Source organism: Panthera pardus, unplaced genomic scaffold (assembly GCF_024362965.1).
Source record: "Panthera pardus isolate Hobbes unplaced genomic scaffold, ASM2436296v1 HiC_scaffold_15, whole genome shotgun sequence".
Classification (NCBI taxonomy): Eukaryota; Metazoa; Chordata; class Mammalia; order Carnivora; family Felidae; genus Panthera; species Panthera pardus.
Genome location: NW_026526710.1, coordinates 21,735,187 through 21,751,064, shown reverse-complemented (window position 1 = coordinate 21,751,064; position 15,878 = coordinate 21,735,187). Strand labels below are relative to the sequence as shown.

The 15,878-nt window shown below is 45.1% G+C and overlaps 1 long non-coding RNA gene across 1 annotated transcript; it reads left to right on the top strand.

Annotated features, from left to right (window-relative positions):
* The first annotated feature begins 1,099 nt into the window (after positions 1-1,099).
* On the top strand, positions 1,100-15,142 carry LOC128777031 (uncharacterized). Its single transcript, XR_008422182.1, has 2 exons — positions 1,100-5,651; positions 12,849-15,142. It is a non-coding gene; the product is annotated as an uncharacterized LOC128777031 (long non-coding RNA).
* The last annotated feature ends 736 nt before the right edge of the window (positions 15,143-15,878 follow it).

Genomic DNA, 15,878 nt, shown 5'->3' with positions numbered 1-15,878 from the left:
ACTTTTCCCATGTGCTCCACCAACACTTAAAAAAAAAACCCTAAGTTTCCCTTGTAATTCAGTTCTCATACAATATGTAAATGATCTCCCACTTTGTCGAGAGAACAAAAAAATCCTATAAAAAGGCTTCCATTTACTTGCTCTCAACCTTAGCAAGAGAGAAATAATTGAGTTTCCAAAGAAATTACATTTTTGCCAGACACAGTTCATTATTTCAGACATAACCTATTTAAAGAGGGGGAAACACTTCCATCCTTCCATTAAGATTAGCAAAAACTCTCAGAAACCTGTGAGCTCCCTTGGTGTAAATACACACAAGCAGTTATGGCTACCCAGTCACTTCCCTTGGGAACACAGTGGATAACCCACTATACCTTAGTAGCTGGAAGACCCATGTATCTGCAAATTTCACCACCCAGACAAGACTGCCCTACTGCATACAGACAAGGCAAAAGATTGCAAAGAACTGTTGTACTAATACCCAAGTTTTTCACCAACAACTTAAGGCTGCCTTCCTTCAACATCTTCCTAGAAGCTTCTTCATGATCTTCAACTGGAGATTTTTCTGTGGGAACAGACATCAGAGCAAAACTGCTCTTACACGGCATTGGAATGGGCCCTATCAGGTACTGTTTAAATTAAATAAAGCAGTGAAACTCCTGGGATTCACCCTTGGCATCATATTTCACCGTGTGTGTGTGTATCTGTGTGTGTGTGTGTGTGTGTAATTATATATGCATATATATTTGTATATTCAGAATTAGAAAGCTATTCAAACTGGGAGGCCTCAAACAGGTTTCTTGGAGATCTTCTGTAAGCAGACAGCTGACCCAAGGTTTTCAGAACAGACAAATGGGGACGCCCAGATGACTTAGTTTTGTAAGTGTCCGAGTCTTGTTTTCAGCTCAGGTGATGATCTCACAGGTCTGTGGGTTTGAACCCTACATCAGGTTCTGTGCTGACAGTGCAGAGCCTCCTTGGAATTATCTTTGTTCCTTTCTCTCTGTCCCTCCCATGATCTCTCTCTCTCTCTCAAAATAAATAAATAAACGTAAAATATTTTTTAAAATCAGGTGACGGATTTTAATGGTCCGCAAATGGTGACGGATAGTGAGCAGCTTCCACCCAAGATGTTGGGCAAAACCTCCCATCTAATTCTTTTTCTGTTTTGCATCTGCTTAGTTAAAACAATTCTGCTCATTTTCCAGAAATTCTTTGTTGACATCCACCCATCATTACCCCTTTACTCCTTTTCTCTTTCTCGTTTTTAAAAGATTTTCTTTTTTCGGGGTGCCTGGGTGGCTCAGTCGGCTAAGCGTCCGACTTCGGCTCAGGTCATGACCTTGCGGTCCGTGAGTTCAAGCCCCGAGTCTGGCTCTGTGCTGACAGCTCAGAGCCTGGAGCCTGTTTCAAATTCTGTGTCTCCCTCTCTCTCTGACCCTCCCCCATTCATGCTCTGTCTCTCTCTGTGGGCCCCCAGCCCATTTTTAAAAAAAAAAAAAAAAAAAAAGATTTTCTTTTTAAGTAATATCTCCACCCAACCTGGGGCTCGAACTTGCAACCTGAGATCAAGAGTCATGTGTTCTACTGACTGAGTCAGTCAGGCGCCCCTCCTTTTTTCTTACTATAATCCTTATGCTAGTTATAAACATTGTTGGCCAGAAGAGACCCAAACAGTTGCCATTACCCTCAGTCTTCCTGAATGCTGGATATGCCATCTATCATCAGACCCCATGGTAAATACTTCTGGGAAATTTGGGTTTCATCAAATGAAATGAATCACCAAGGCTTTAAATTCCAATTCATATATGAGCTCCAAAATGAGGCCACATTTCATTTCTCATATTTTTTAATATTTCAGTTTTTCAATATTTCAATTTTCATTATTATATGTGCACTACTGGAGGAATTAGTTCTTATGAAAAACATTAGGACAATGCTCCCTTTGGTGGAAATTGCATAGAAGTCTATAGGGGCACCTGGGTGGTTCAGTCAGTTAAGGGTCCAAGTCTTGATCTCAGCTCAGACCTTGATCTCAGGGTTGTGAGTTTAAGCCCCATGCTGGGTTCCATGATGGGGGTGAAGTCTACTTAAAAACAAACAAAAAAACACATACCTGTAAGAAACCTACCTCTAAAGGGCATCTGAGTGGTTGAGTCGGTAAAGTGTCAACTTTGGCTCAGGTCATGATCTCATGGTTTGTGAGTTCAAACCCTGTGTCAGGATCATTGCTGACAGCGTGAAGCCTGCTTCAGATCCTCTGTCCCCCTGTATCTCTGCACTCCCCCACTCTCACGTGCTCTGTCTCTTTCCTCAAAAATAAATAAACATTAAAAAAAGAAACCTATCTTGAATTTTGCAAAATTTAGATAAAAAAATCTATGCCCTGTTTGGAATACACAGCAGTCTCAACCAATTGGCATGAGTAGTAATGGAGAGTTACGTTGCCCTAGATTTCTTGTTGGTTAGTCATGGTGGCATCTGTGCCATTGCTAACACTTTTTGTGCTTGGACCAATAAAGTCAGGTAGGCAAAATAGGGTATAAAGTGCTTGAGAAAAAAGCTGTTTGGATTCAAGGCTGACCCTCGGGGCTTATGGGATTTGTTCTCTTGGCCTGGATTAGGCAATTGGAGTTCCTGGTTTTGAAGCACCTAACATGGAGTATTAATTGTTCTAGTTTTTTTGTTTGTTTGTTTCATAGAGGTTATGATTTTGTCCCTAACATGGACTGTTATTTGTTCTTGCTTGTTTGTTTCTTTGTTTCATAGCAGTCATGTTGCTGGTCCATTGCATTCTATCTGGAGTCTTAAATGCATTTATGTAAAATGATCTCGAATCAGGTGGCTGCTGTGATGAGAACAAACTGGTCATGAAGGTCATCCTCCAAGACAGTTAACTATGAAGATGGCTGACAGTGTCCAGCAGCAAAGTATGGGATCTCAGGTTTTCTCTGAATGGGCCAACCTCTCAAAAGTGAGATCATAACCAAAATGGGGGACTGAGAATGGAAGATACAAAAGAACAGTGGCCTGGCCATATATAAAAATAGGACTCTGATATGAGGTCTGCAGCAACCAGCCCAGGAAATCAACCCATTTTCTTCAGTTTTGGCATATTACCTAGAAGTCAGACGTGTAGGTGTCAGACCGCTCTCTCGAGCACACAGCCCCGGAAGCTAAATAATAACCTCTGTATTGAATTGACTGGGCCAAATGGCCAAGACTTGATTTGCCACTGCGAGTATCCCTGAATTTTGTCCTCACTTGCAACTTAAGACCAGCAGATAAAACCACAGATGCACCCCTAACAATGATATAGGATGCCCTTCTTCTAGAACACTCACCATAGCTTCCTTATGCCAATAGTTTCCTGCATCACTGAGGCCTTGTATTATTCTGTCTCTACAAAGTTTCTCTAACTTCTGTCCATCTCTGAGTCTGCCCAAAGGCAAGGGATAGTGGCTGACTCCCTTGCTCTAGCAAATTTTGAAGAAATCACCTGTACTTATTATCATTTGTTTCGTCTTTATTTGTATCCACAGCAACACTGAGTAGTGTCAAAAAACACTGAATGGTCCAGGTAGGGAGCTGGGCTAAGTCAAGAGTGCTGGGCCCACCCTGCTGGGGACCCACTGAAGTCTGCTTCTAGCTCAAGTATTCCTTACACTGGTATTTTCCTGATTTGGGTGGTTCTGGAAATGCATAACTTTCCCATTCCCTTCAACTCCCTAGACTTCTCCAGCAAGCATCTGGTTACAGAAGTTCTGTGGTCTTGGTGTTCAGCTTTGGAAACATTGAGACCAAGTTCTGAAACAACCATGTGGAACTGCTGAGTAAGAAAGTCGAGATGGTGAGATGGTGTGGGCTAGAGATTTTAAAATTGAATCGAGGCCATCCTAGGTCAGAAAGATTGGAAATTATCGGTATAGATGCTACCTGAAAGAAAAAGAAAGTAGGAAAATATGTCTGGTGATCCTCAAGTAGTGTCCTGGGGAGGGGGTCTCCAAGATGTGGTTATGGGGAGGGCACTCCCAGAGGAGATAAGGCTCTGTCCCCTGCCACAAAAGGGTCTAGACTCATCAAAAGGATGACGAGTCTGTAGAAACTGGATCTGGGGGATGAAGGAAGGAGCAGGGAAAGTGGATACTCAGAGCCAGAACAGCTAGGCTTAGTCCATGCAGCTTAGACACTTCAATCAATAGCCAGTGAGACACGGAAGGCCACAGACAATTTATGAAGCCACCAAAGCACTAGCCCAGGTGGCCACTCTCCAAATTACTTCACAATACCTGCTCATCCAGAGCTGGTCAGTTGAAGGGAAGCTAATTCTTAGCAGAGCCATCATGTGACCATTGGTTTGGAATGTCTTGGCTTCTGAGTCAGCTTGGGAGCCAAACAACCCTGCTCAGTGAGGGTGTTCAACTGGTCACCTGGAAGGCACCATGTGAGATGGCCGGTGGTGTGAAGATGCCGGGGAAGGATGGCCCACGTTGGGCTTCCCCTCATCCTTCAGAGGGGCTTCACTTGGGGGCAACTGCATCGTGTTTTGGGTCGAGGATTGAAACCTAGAGATGGGAGACTGAGTTAGGATCTGGGTTTTTCTCTTGGCTCAGGCATCTCCTCCAAGGCATCAACTGTTGTCTTCGCAGAAAATGGGGCAGGAGGATTTGAGGAAGAGACTGAGGGGCCCCTGGTTAGGGGTGCAGGGCATGATTTCAGGTGTTCAGAGATCTCTCTCTCCAGGGAACCAGCTAAATTTCTGTCTTGAACACCCAACTAAACAGTGTAGTGACTTTTGGTGAGTCACTTTTTCTCTCTAAATTTGAATGCCCCCACTGTAAAATACAGATGACAGGCCCTGCTCTGCCGCCTCCCACCTCAACAGGGCTGACACAGAAACCACAGGAGATCACAGATATTCTCTTTGAGCTGTAAGCATCTCTCCATATAAAGGCTAGCAGGAAGCTTACATCCTCCCCTGCTGTGGAGCCATCCACAACACCTCTCTGGATTCAACCACTACCAAGTGTCTACCTTATTTAGTGATTGAACACCTAGGGTAGTTATGAAACACCAGCCACTTATTTTTCTAAAGACTTTACTTGTGTTTAATCATTTTGAGCTCACAACTTAATACTAAAAATTAGGCCCTATTAACATTTCAATATCTCAGAACAGAGAAACAAGTCACAGAGGGGTCTATACAACTTTCTCAGGTACATGGAGCTTCTAAGCAGAGTTTTGACCCAGGCCTTCAGTCATGGACTATGTACTTGCTGTGCTTCTATAATGCCTCAGGGAAATAAAGCTATTTGCTCACAAAACCTGTCTGTTGGGTGTTCGAAGTGTACACCCAGTTGTAAGATCTCTAGAAGTCCAACTTGGCTTCACGAGGCTCTGCTGGTCAGCTGGCGAATAATGGAATCAAAAGATTGATTGTGAATACATGATCACTAATTTCCCTATGGACTTCTACAGCAAGGTGTCAGCAGTTCTCTCTATTGCAATGCATTTCCCAGGATCTTGTTTCAAGGATGAAGAAGAAGAAATGTTTCCCTGAGGTCAAGAATATCAACTGGCACCAGGCAGTGCTTCAGAAAACTCCACATCTGGCAAACAACAGGGGGTATTCTATAAATGACCCCATTGAGGTATTGTGGAAATTCACTCATTAAGTTCATTCAAGAAGAAGGATTCTACTTTAGTCAGTGGCCCATATTTAATAGAAAACCATAAAAATCTGAACCATATTCTTCTGTATGCAAAGGGGGATGATCAAGGCAATCAGTTGTGCTGTAACTGTATAGAAGTTAAGATACATTTCTAACTCAAGATTGGGCACACGTTTTACACTAAACAATATCTCTAGCTGTTGTATAGACCTTTAGCTGACTTGTGAACATTGGCTCTAATAGATCTCTTCCTAAAACAGTGTTTACAGATTTTTAAGAACCTTAATAGGCATTATTTAGAACAGGAGGTTTAGATGAATGTAAGAGTTGAACAGATAATGTAGAAAGTTCCCATATTCTACCCCTCCAGTTTCCCCAACTGATAACATCTAACACGAGTGTAGTACCTTTGGTATAATTAGCAAAATCATAATGGCACATTTTCATTAAATTAAAGTCTGCAGCTTCCATTGAAATTCACTCTTTGTGCTTTGATATTCTATGAATTTTGACAAATGCATAATGTCGTGCATCACCGTGACAATATTCTACAGAAATCCATACACCAGTGTCCCTAACTGCGCTATCCAGGGGAGCAGCCACTGAGCAGATGTGCCTGCTTATGCTTAAGTTAATTAAAGTAAATGAAGTTAAACACTCAAGCAGTTGAATATCCCTGCTGCTTTGGAGACTGAGGAATGGGGTATGAAATCCGAGAGAAGGAGGAAATATATGTGAAGCTTTGTTTTGTTTTGTTTTTCATGTGTCAGTGTCATAACAGTAGGAGATACTATGTGTGTGGGCTTCAAGTGAGTTTTGCTCTTCAAGATGATCTTTCCCCCAAGACCAGCTCTTTTCTGCTTCTCCACCGAGCATCAGAGCCTCAATTACATTTGGTTTGCACGTTTTGCGAATTGAACAGGGAAGTTACTACATTGGGTTTGGTATGACCTGTGACAGAAGAAGTCTGGGGAGACACACTGTCACACACGTGAACTGGAGACCAAGTGCTACCATGTGAGCTGGAGGCTGGGGATGTGGGGACCCTCTCTCTGCACCTTCAGGTCTCAGACCAGCACCTGCATGGGACACCCTCAGCTTTGCCTCTGGGTGAAAGGATGCTCCTGGAGTGGGCATCACAGAAAATGTACCCTCTCAGCCTCCTGCAGAAGTGAGGTGGGAGGTGCACCCTGGAGCACGTTTCTCTCAGGATCAGAATAAATCCTGCAGATGTGAGTCCATGTGAGAGAGGCCTGTGTGCAGCTGCCCTGAGACCCTCCCTGGTTGGCAGGAATTCTAGAAGCCTGTGTGAAGGCTGCTGGGCTGGCCATACACACTGGCTCTCACGGCCCCACTGAGCTCTCCCCTGGGACTGACCAGGCCCAGAGACTCCGAGCAGCAGACAGGAGTCCCTGCCCCTGTCACAACCTGCTGCTCCAGACACACGGTCCTGGCCCTTCGTTCCTGTGACCTTCGTTCAGGCCTGCCCGGGGTCTCTCCCCAGTCTTTCCAGGGCTCAGGCAAAGGCTGGCAGGTACAGTGTTCATGTGGTTTCACCTACTATAGAACCCCTATCACGCTGCTTGTGGATTAGGGGAATTTGGACAAGGTACTTTTAATTTCATGTTTATCCTCTTAGGGGCTAGGAAAGGTACAGGGTTGTTCTGAGGATTAAGTATCTCCAACTACCTAAGGTCACCCCAGGCACAGGACAGACACTCTGTGTGTGGCAGTGGTTGCCATTCTCTCTGACAGGGCCCAGCACAACCCCAGGCCTGTGGCAGGTATCCCAGGGGGGGTTGGCTGCATTGGTTACTTGATCAACTGATTGATTAGGGAGGCTGGCTGTATATCCATGATCATTCCTCCCCTCCACCCATATGACACAACAGTCTGGTCGGTGGAGGTGACAGGAGAAGGGAAAGGACACTGATCACGGGAGATAGAAGGGAAGCAGCAGGTTGTGAGTACTGAGGAAGGCAACGTCATGCACAGAAATGCATGGAGACAGCAGCTGCCTTCTAAGAAGAACAAGATGACACCAGCGTTCATTCCAGGCCACAATTTTGGAATGTGAGGGCTGGAAAAGTACATTGGAGATCAGAGACCCAGTCCCTTATCCTGGTCCCAGGGAGGAGTGGAGAGCTGAGGTCAGAATGGGGCCTGAGATCAGCCCTTATCCTGCCAGGAGCAGTGAGTATGAGTTCTCAGTGTCTCCTGTTCTTTCCCAAAGCCACCCCTTCCGGGCCACAGCTGCCATGGTCCATGCCAAAGATTAATTGCAGATTATGAAGACTCAGAAAAAGGGAGCAAAATCCTGCACCTAATTTCTTTCCTCTGTCATGTTCTTCACCTTCTTGCATTCCCATCCTTAAGCTCCTTCTTCTGTGGCTCTTCACCACTCCCTCTTTGAATGATTCTCATCCTGAAGAACCTGGTCCTGTCCAGGCACAGGACATCCTCACATCTCCAGTGTCTATAAGATCTCCCACCAACCCCTCACCCGCTTTCTGAGCAGCGCCTTGGGTCCACACCTGAGTCTGCACTCCTGGATCCTGCTCAGCCATCCTGAGTGGTGGACTGGGAGGAGGGTGGGGGCGGAGGATGGATGGGCCCACCTGCCTGAGAGGCTCCCCCAGAAGACTGGGGGTTCCAGGAACCCCGCAATTGGTGCTCTCCTGCCCCGGGGAGGGGCGTGGTGCTCTGGACAGGCTCGATCTTTCTCTTCCCACCAGCTGGCAGGGGTCAGAAAGTCTCTTCCCCCACGCTCAAGAGGGGGGTGGGTGAAGAAGGTGAGAGACGATAAAGTGGAAGAATAAGAGGAAATGTGGAATGTGGAGAGGGCAGGAGGAAAAGCAGAAGGCAAATAAGGGCCCACATCTCCGTGGCTTCCCTTTCTCTTGGGCCCTTCAGGAAAGGCAACCAAAGGGAAGGGAGCCCTGTGGCGGCCATATTGCACGTGATCACGCAAGGGAGAGACTGGAGGGTGGTAAGAACCAGGCAGGAAAGGGGAGGGATGCCCTGAGCACATCTCTCCTGGAAACCGATACCTGCTCCATATTTCCAGGGGTGCATGGCCCTGACTCTGCCCAAGTAAGGCCTCCCGGGAAAAGTGAGGGCAGAGGCCCCGCGCTCCCTGGCATGCAAGCAGGGCGGCTCCCCAGGTCCAGATCTGCAGACCCGTGACCACACAGCAGCCTGGGCATCAAGTAGGGGCCACCGCAGCCTCCAGCCCAGGCTGGGAGTAGCCCAAGCCCTTGGGGTCTGTCAGCTTCTGCGGAGCCCTGTGGACAGCCTGGATCACCTCAAACTGGGGTTCTATAATTTTTTGTTCTAATATATATGTATATATATATATATATATATATATATGTAAAAATCAACACACACACATGGAAATGAAGGGAAATTCAGTGCAGTGTCCATTAGGGAATTTGTAAGGAGTTGAATTGCAAATTGCTTGTTTCTTTTATTTTCCAATTTTTTAAATTAATTCCAATATAACTGGTTTAATTCCATTTGTGTTATTTTTATTTTTATTTTTTTGAGGTTTCATTACATCTTAGACAGTAGTGTCTTCTGTAGCCTTTTCGCACTGAAACACATTAAGCCATAAAGATTATTATTTTTTTACTACCTCATCATAAGCTTCTTTAAATGGAAAGGCACATGTCAGGCATTTGGATGTAATGGGGAGAAAAGATACTGAGAAAGAAAAGGGAAGCCCTCTAAGTGTCACTTCGATGGCGCAGGTGTCATGCTAGGCCCTATCACAGGTGGATGAGGGGACATCATCACCTCTCCCCCTCCAACCCTGTGTCATCAGACCTGCTCCTCACAGGCCAGGGGTGGGACTTGGGATTTTCCTCCTGCAGTCCAGAGCCTCCCCTTTCTTCTGCTCCAATACCCTGTTCAAGGGACCAGACGCTTGAGAGCTGCACAGCCACATGCCCAGGTTAAATCTCTCCTGGAGGACACTTAACACTGTCAGCCAACGACAATCCCCTTAGCCAAGAGCCCCAAACAGGCCCCTGGCGGTGTCTGGGCCCAAGGTCACCTTCCAAGACTGGAGGAATCTTTGGGGTCCCACACACCCACCCCAGGCACCCCTCCTCCTTCCACCTCTGTGCCTCTGCAGGGAATAGGGCACCCATGTTTGCTGCTGCTTTGACACCTGTGAAGGAAGCACTAAGCAAGTGTCGGCTGGGGTCTCAGAGCACCTAAGTGTCTAGAAGCTTAAAAAGAAGACAGGAGGTCATGGACGAAGGGCTACCCGCTAACTCAGTGCCAGCCTCTGAGCATGTGAATTGTATAGCTTCTGCCTTAGTTGCAGAGATATGTTTTATAGTTAATGCTGGAGGATTTTACATCAAGAAAAATTTATCTTTTGCCTGCTTTATCTTGAAGTCATTTTTATGTAAAACACACAAAAGCACATGATGCATAGGTAGCAGAAGCTGAATTACTGTGGGCACCACACTCTGTAGCGGTGATTTTCCCTCTGTGAAAGACAAATGCTTCTCTCTCTTTTTTTAAAATAGATTTTTAGTTTTTTTTAAATTTTTTTCTTTTCTTTATATTAAACATAATTTATTGTCAAAATGCTTTCCATACAACACCCATTGCTCATCCCAACAGGTGCCCTCCTCCCTGCCCATCACCCACTTTCCCCTCTCCCCCACCCGCCCCCATCCACCCTGTTTGTTCTCAGTATTTAAGAGTCTCTTATGGTTTGCCTTCCTCCCTCTCTGTAACTTTTTTTCCCCCTTCCACTCCCCCCATGGTTCTCTATTAAGTTTCTCAGGATCCACATATGAGTGAAAACATATGGTATCTGTCTTTCTCTGCCTGACTTATTTCACTTAGCGTAATACCCTCCAGTTCCACCCACATTGCTACAAATGGCCAGATTTCATTCTTTCTCATTGCCAAGTAGAGGGATTCAGACAAATGCTTCTGAGAAGCGTCTTCCAGCTTCTTTGCCCTGCCCCCATGCCTGCACAGTGGAAATTGGATCCTCCCAGCTCTCCAGTTTGTTCCACTACCTTCCCAGGGTGCCACCATACTCTTTTGTGCCCTAATTATGTATAATCATCATGCTTGGGAAATACATGGTAACCGATTTCATTCCTTAACCTAATAAATTAGCAATTATTTTTATCTCCTTTTACAGGAGGCTGCCAGGGTGCTAGAGCCATTCTGTATGTGGGACTAAGATTCGCAGCAGATATGTTTATAAGAAACCATAAAGCTGTACTTAAGATGTGTGCACTATACATACAATAGATAAAGCAGCCATTAAAAAAAAGACAATATAAGAAATAAATTTTCACATGAAGCACACTTCAAGCCCAGGTGGCTTCCTTTAATTTCAAACAAACGTTGCAGATGGAAATGCCTGTCTCTTCCAGAGAAATTTCCATCCAGACACGGAAATACACACTCTTCCAGAGAACAGATACAGAGGGAATATGCCCACATTGCTTTCATTGGATCAGAAGAAAATTGATGCCACCCCAGCAGTAGGCATGACAGGAAAGGGGGGCACACAGGTCAACTCTCCTGGATGTAGATGTCAAAATCCAAAACCATACAGCATAAATCTGGAGATTTGGGAAGCAAATTGAGATCTCACAGTGGGGTTCCAATGGGTGGATGTGGACAGGGTCAGTAGCACTTTGCGTGTTGCCCCAGGGGTGGTGAGAAGGGACAGTGCCATTGGGTTGGTGGAATAAATATTTGATGACAGAGGGAAGGAGAATCTGAGTGACTCTCAGGGAGAGCCCTGGGGTGGGTGTCACAGGCTGTGGCTATGGAGGGGACCCTTTAAGAGGACATGGGACTCTGTCCCCTTCCACTGCCAGGGTCAGACTCCAGACAAGGAGTCGGGAGAGATTTTGTCACATAGGGAAGTAGGAAAGTTGCACACTCAGAGCCAGTGCAGCCCCTGCCCTCCCTCAGCCAGGCTGTTCTGACAGTTGCTCACATTAGTGGTCAGTAGGCAGTGGGGGACATGCCAGCTTCATCCATTAAAGCACCAAACACCAGCCCAGCAAGTCATGCCCTCCGGGGTTGGTCATTGAAGACCAAGCTCATTCACTAGAGAGCTGTCATGTGGGTAGTGGGCTTGGAAATGCCCATGTTCTGAGCTGCATGGGGCATGTAGACCACTAGTCAGATGCCCAGGAGCTCACATTGGACAGCTGTTGTGTGAAGATGCTGCAGGAGGAGAGACATAGAGGGGACACCCCGACCCTTCAAGGGACTTCCTTTTTGGAAAGCGACATTGCTTTTGGATCAGGGATCCAAACCTATGGGTGGAGGCTGAGGCAGGCATGTGCTCCCTTTGGAATTTCACGGCAGGAGAGTTTGGGGATCAGAGGGAAAACAGGAGCTAGAGAACTCTGGGGGCTCCGGGATCTCTGTCCCTAGAAACCAACTACATTCCTGTCCCAGACTGTCCTGTCATCAGCTTCTTCACTCTAGTTGCTTAAAATCTCTGAATTTCAGTGTCATGAACTACAAAATATGGGTTACTGCCCTGCCCTGTGCATTCCATGGAGTCTGATGGGGATCACAGGAGATGATGGCAGATATTCTCCATGACCAGGAAAGCCTCATGCCCACATTAAAGTGGAAAGGTTACCTTCCACCCACCCTTGCCCTGTGGCCATCCAGGTTTCCTCTCTGCAGGCAACCACTCCTACATTTCTTGCTTGTTCTTCCAGGCATGTAATATCGGGTCACATATGGAGCACTTAGGAGGTCCCAATCATTTTCCTTAGGCATTATTTGGATTTTCTTATAGTAAGCTTTATAATACTAGTAAGTAGGTCCCATATCACAGAACAGGGAACTGAGGTCACAGGGGTTAGGTAACTTTCCCAGGTATGTGTGGTTTCTAGTATGATCTGATACAGGTTATCAGGCACCAGCTCCCAAGCTCTCCATCACTGTCCTCTGTATTGTCCTTTCTACATGGTCTCATCTAATATCAGGTCCTTAGGCACAAGTCTGCTGGGGGTGGTAAGTGCATACCACATCGCAATACCCCTCTTCTAAGCCCAGCTCAGACTCAGCTGGCTCCCCAGTCACTGGTGAACAAGGAGAATGGGAGTGTGACCTAGGGATGCATGAATATCCCAGGTGCATATTAACAGCTCTCTCCCTTTTTAGTGTATTTTCTAGGATCATGGCTCAGATTACAAAAAGAGAGGATCCTAAGAGATTCAAACACAGGACTCACAAGAAAGGCATCTGTGCTCAAGACAATCTCCTGGCTTTCCCCAGCAGTACTTCAGCAGCATCAAGATGGACATCTTTCCAAACAACAGGGTCGAGCCACAAATAACACCCCAATGAATGACTACTCCATTGAAGAAGGTAGTGTGGGTATAAAATCAGTAAGTAGATTCAAGAGGAGTAAGGGTAGTTTGTACAGTGGAGACTGGATGTTGGTGAGGATGGAAGGAGCAGGGAAGGTGTACACTCAGAGGCAGGGAGCCTCTGCCCGCTTCTAGCCATGCCTTTATCCAGGCTGCTCAGATGGTGGGTCAGATTGTTCGTCAGGGAGACACCGAGGCCTCTAGACCTCATCTTCCAGAGCACCAACCTAGCAGACCCCTTTCCTAGCTACTATCAACTGCTCATCACCCAGGCTTGGTCAGTTGAAGATGACGCTGATTCACTGGGCAACTGTCCTGTGGGCAGTTGGTTTGGAATGTTCTGGGTTCTGAGACATTTGGGAGTCAAACAGACCAGTGGTCATTCAGGGTGGTCACCCGGCCACCAGCAAGGCAGCTAGTAGCATCAAGTACTGGGGGGCACGGGATGGGGAGATGGGGATGTGTTTTTCATTCTCACACCTCCCCAGGCCCCATCCATCAGGGGGAAAAGGCATTGTTTTCTGGGTCAGGGATTAAAATAGAGAGGCAGGAGTTGGGTTGGGTTTTGGGCCATTCTCTTGGGCCAGCACCTCCTTAGGGAGCCAGCTGTCTCCTTGCAACAACCTTGGGGCCAAAGGATGTGGGCCAGGGAGTGAGGAAAGGGCTTGGTTTCAGTATGCAGGGCATGATCTCCTATCCAGGTGATCAGAGATCTCTGTCCTCAGGGAATTGTCTGTATCCCCTGCCTCTGAACCATAAGTCATCAGTGCTGTGATTCTGAGTGAGCCACTTAATCTCTCTAAATGTCAATGCCCTGAACCATAAAATATAGGTCCCAGCCCCTTCTCTGCCCACCCCACAGTCCTTTCATGAACATCACCAGAATTAACAGGTTTTCTTCACTATTAGAAGTGTAATATTGAAGTCTCCTAGTTTTATTGTTGAGAGATCAGTTTCTCCTTTTAATTGTCAGTTCCATGTACTTTGGCGCTCTCCTGTTGATGCAAAATGTTTACAATGATCTCTTTGAAGGATGGACACTTTGTCACTATACCATGTCCTTCTTTGTCTCTAGAAAAAAAACTGTCATAAAGCTTATTTGTCTTCACAAAGCCAGTCTAGTTCTCTTGATTACTATTTGCTTGGTATATATTTTCCATCCTTTTTACTTTCAATGCCTTTGTGTCTTAGGTTTAAAGCATGACTCTCCTGTAGATGGCATAGAGAGAGATTGTTGTTTTCTACCCATTCTGTCAATATCTGCCTCTTAATTGGATGTAAATTCCATGTACCCTTAAGTACTCATCAGGTAGCATCGAAATCTATTGTTTTTTTCATTATTTCTGTATATGTTATATCTTCTTGTTTTAATATTCCTCCATTCCTGCTTTCTTCTGTGTTATTTTCTAGTGTACCAACTAAATTCCCATGTTGTTTCTTTTACTATATATTCAGGGAATACTTAGTAGTTTCACTGGAGATTACAACTAATGTCTTAATTTCCAACATTCTAATTGGATTCATACCAGATTAATTTCAATGGCATACAGACATTTGACCCCTTTAAAATTTTTTCATTTACTTATTTTAGAGGGAGAGAGAGCATGAGTGGGGGAGTGGAGCAGAGAGAGAGAGAGAGAGAGAGAGAGAGAGAGAGAGTCTCAAGCAGGTTCTGCACTGATTGTGGACTCTGGGCAGGGCATGATCCCCTGACGCTGAGATCATGACTTGAGCTGAAATCAAGAGCCAGATGCTCAACTGTCTGAACACCCAGGCGCCCCTAGAGACTTGACTGTTAATATATCTAATTGATGTCCTCTCTTTTTGCCAATATTTTCACTCAAATTACCTCTTTATACAGTCTGTGATCATTAACATATATATTTACATTTTATGTATTTATAATATATGCAATTTATATATATGTATAATATTAACTTCTCAGTTTTAAATTAGAAGAAAATCTATTGTTTATATACTTAGGCTATATATATTTTATGTGCTTATACACTTATACATTTGTACTTTTTTATATTTACCTGTGTAACTATTTCTTCATGTAGAAATAAATGCCTTTGCATTTTAGATGGAAGGACTCAGGATTTCGTTTTTTTGTAAGTTTATTATTTATTTTGAGAAAGAGATAACGCATTAGCAGGGGAGGGCAAAGAGAGAGAAAGAATCCTAAGCAGGCTCCACACTATCAATGTGGAGCCCAATGCAGGGCTTGAACTCACAAACCATGAGATCGTGACCTAAGCCAAAATCAAGAGGCAGATATGAAATGGAATGATCCACCCAGGTGCCCCAGGACTTAGGGTTTCTTGTAAGGCTGGTAATAGCAATGGATTCTCTCAGATTTTGTTTACCTGGGAATGTCTTAATGTCTTATTCCATTGCTGAAGGACATCCTGGATAGATACAGAATTCTCGTGCACAGGTTTTGTCTTTTAGCACTTTCAGTAGATATCCCACTGCTTTCTGGCCTCCGTGGTTTCTGATGAAAATTTGCCATTAAACTTACTGAGGACACTCTATACATAATTAATCACTTTTCTTGTATTGTTTTCACAATCCTTTGTCTGTGGCCTTGAACCATTTTAGTGGGATGTGAGTTTATCCCGCTTGGTGTTCATTGAACTTCTTGAATATTTGATTAATGTTTTCATCAATTCAGTGAGATTTAGTGTACCAACTAAATTCAGTGAGATTTTTGCTCTTATTACTTTGCATATTCTCCCTGTCCTTTCTCTCTTTTATGTCTTTCTGGGACTCTTTCTCTCTCAGTTAGTTAGTGTGTTAGTATGCTTGATAGTATTAC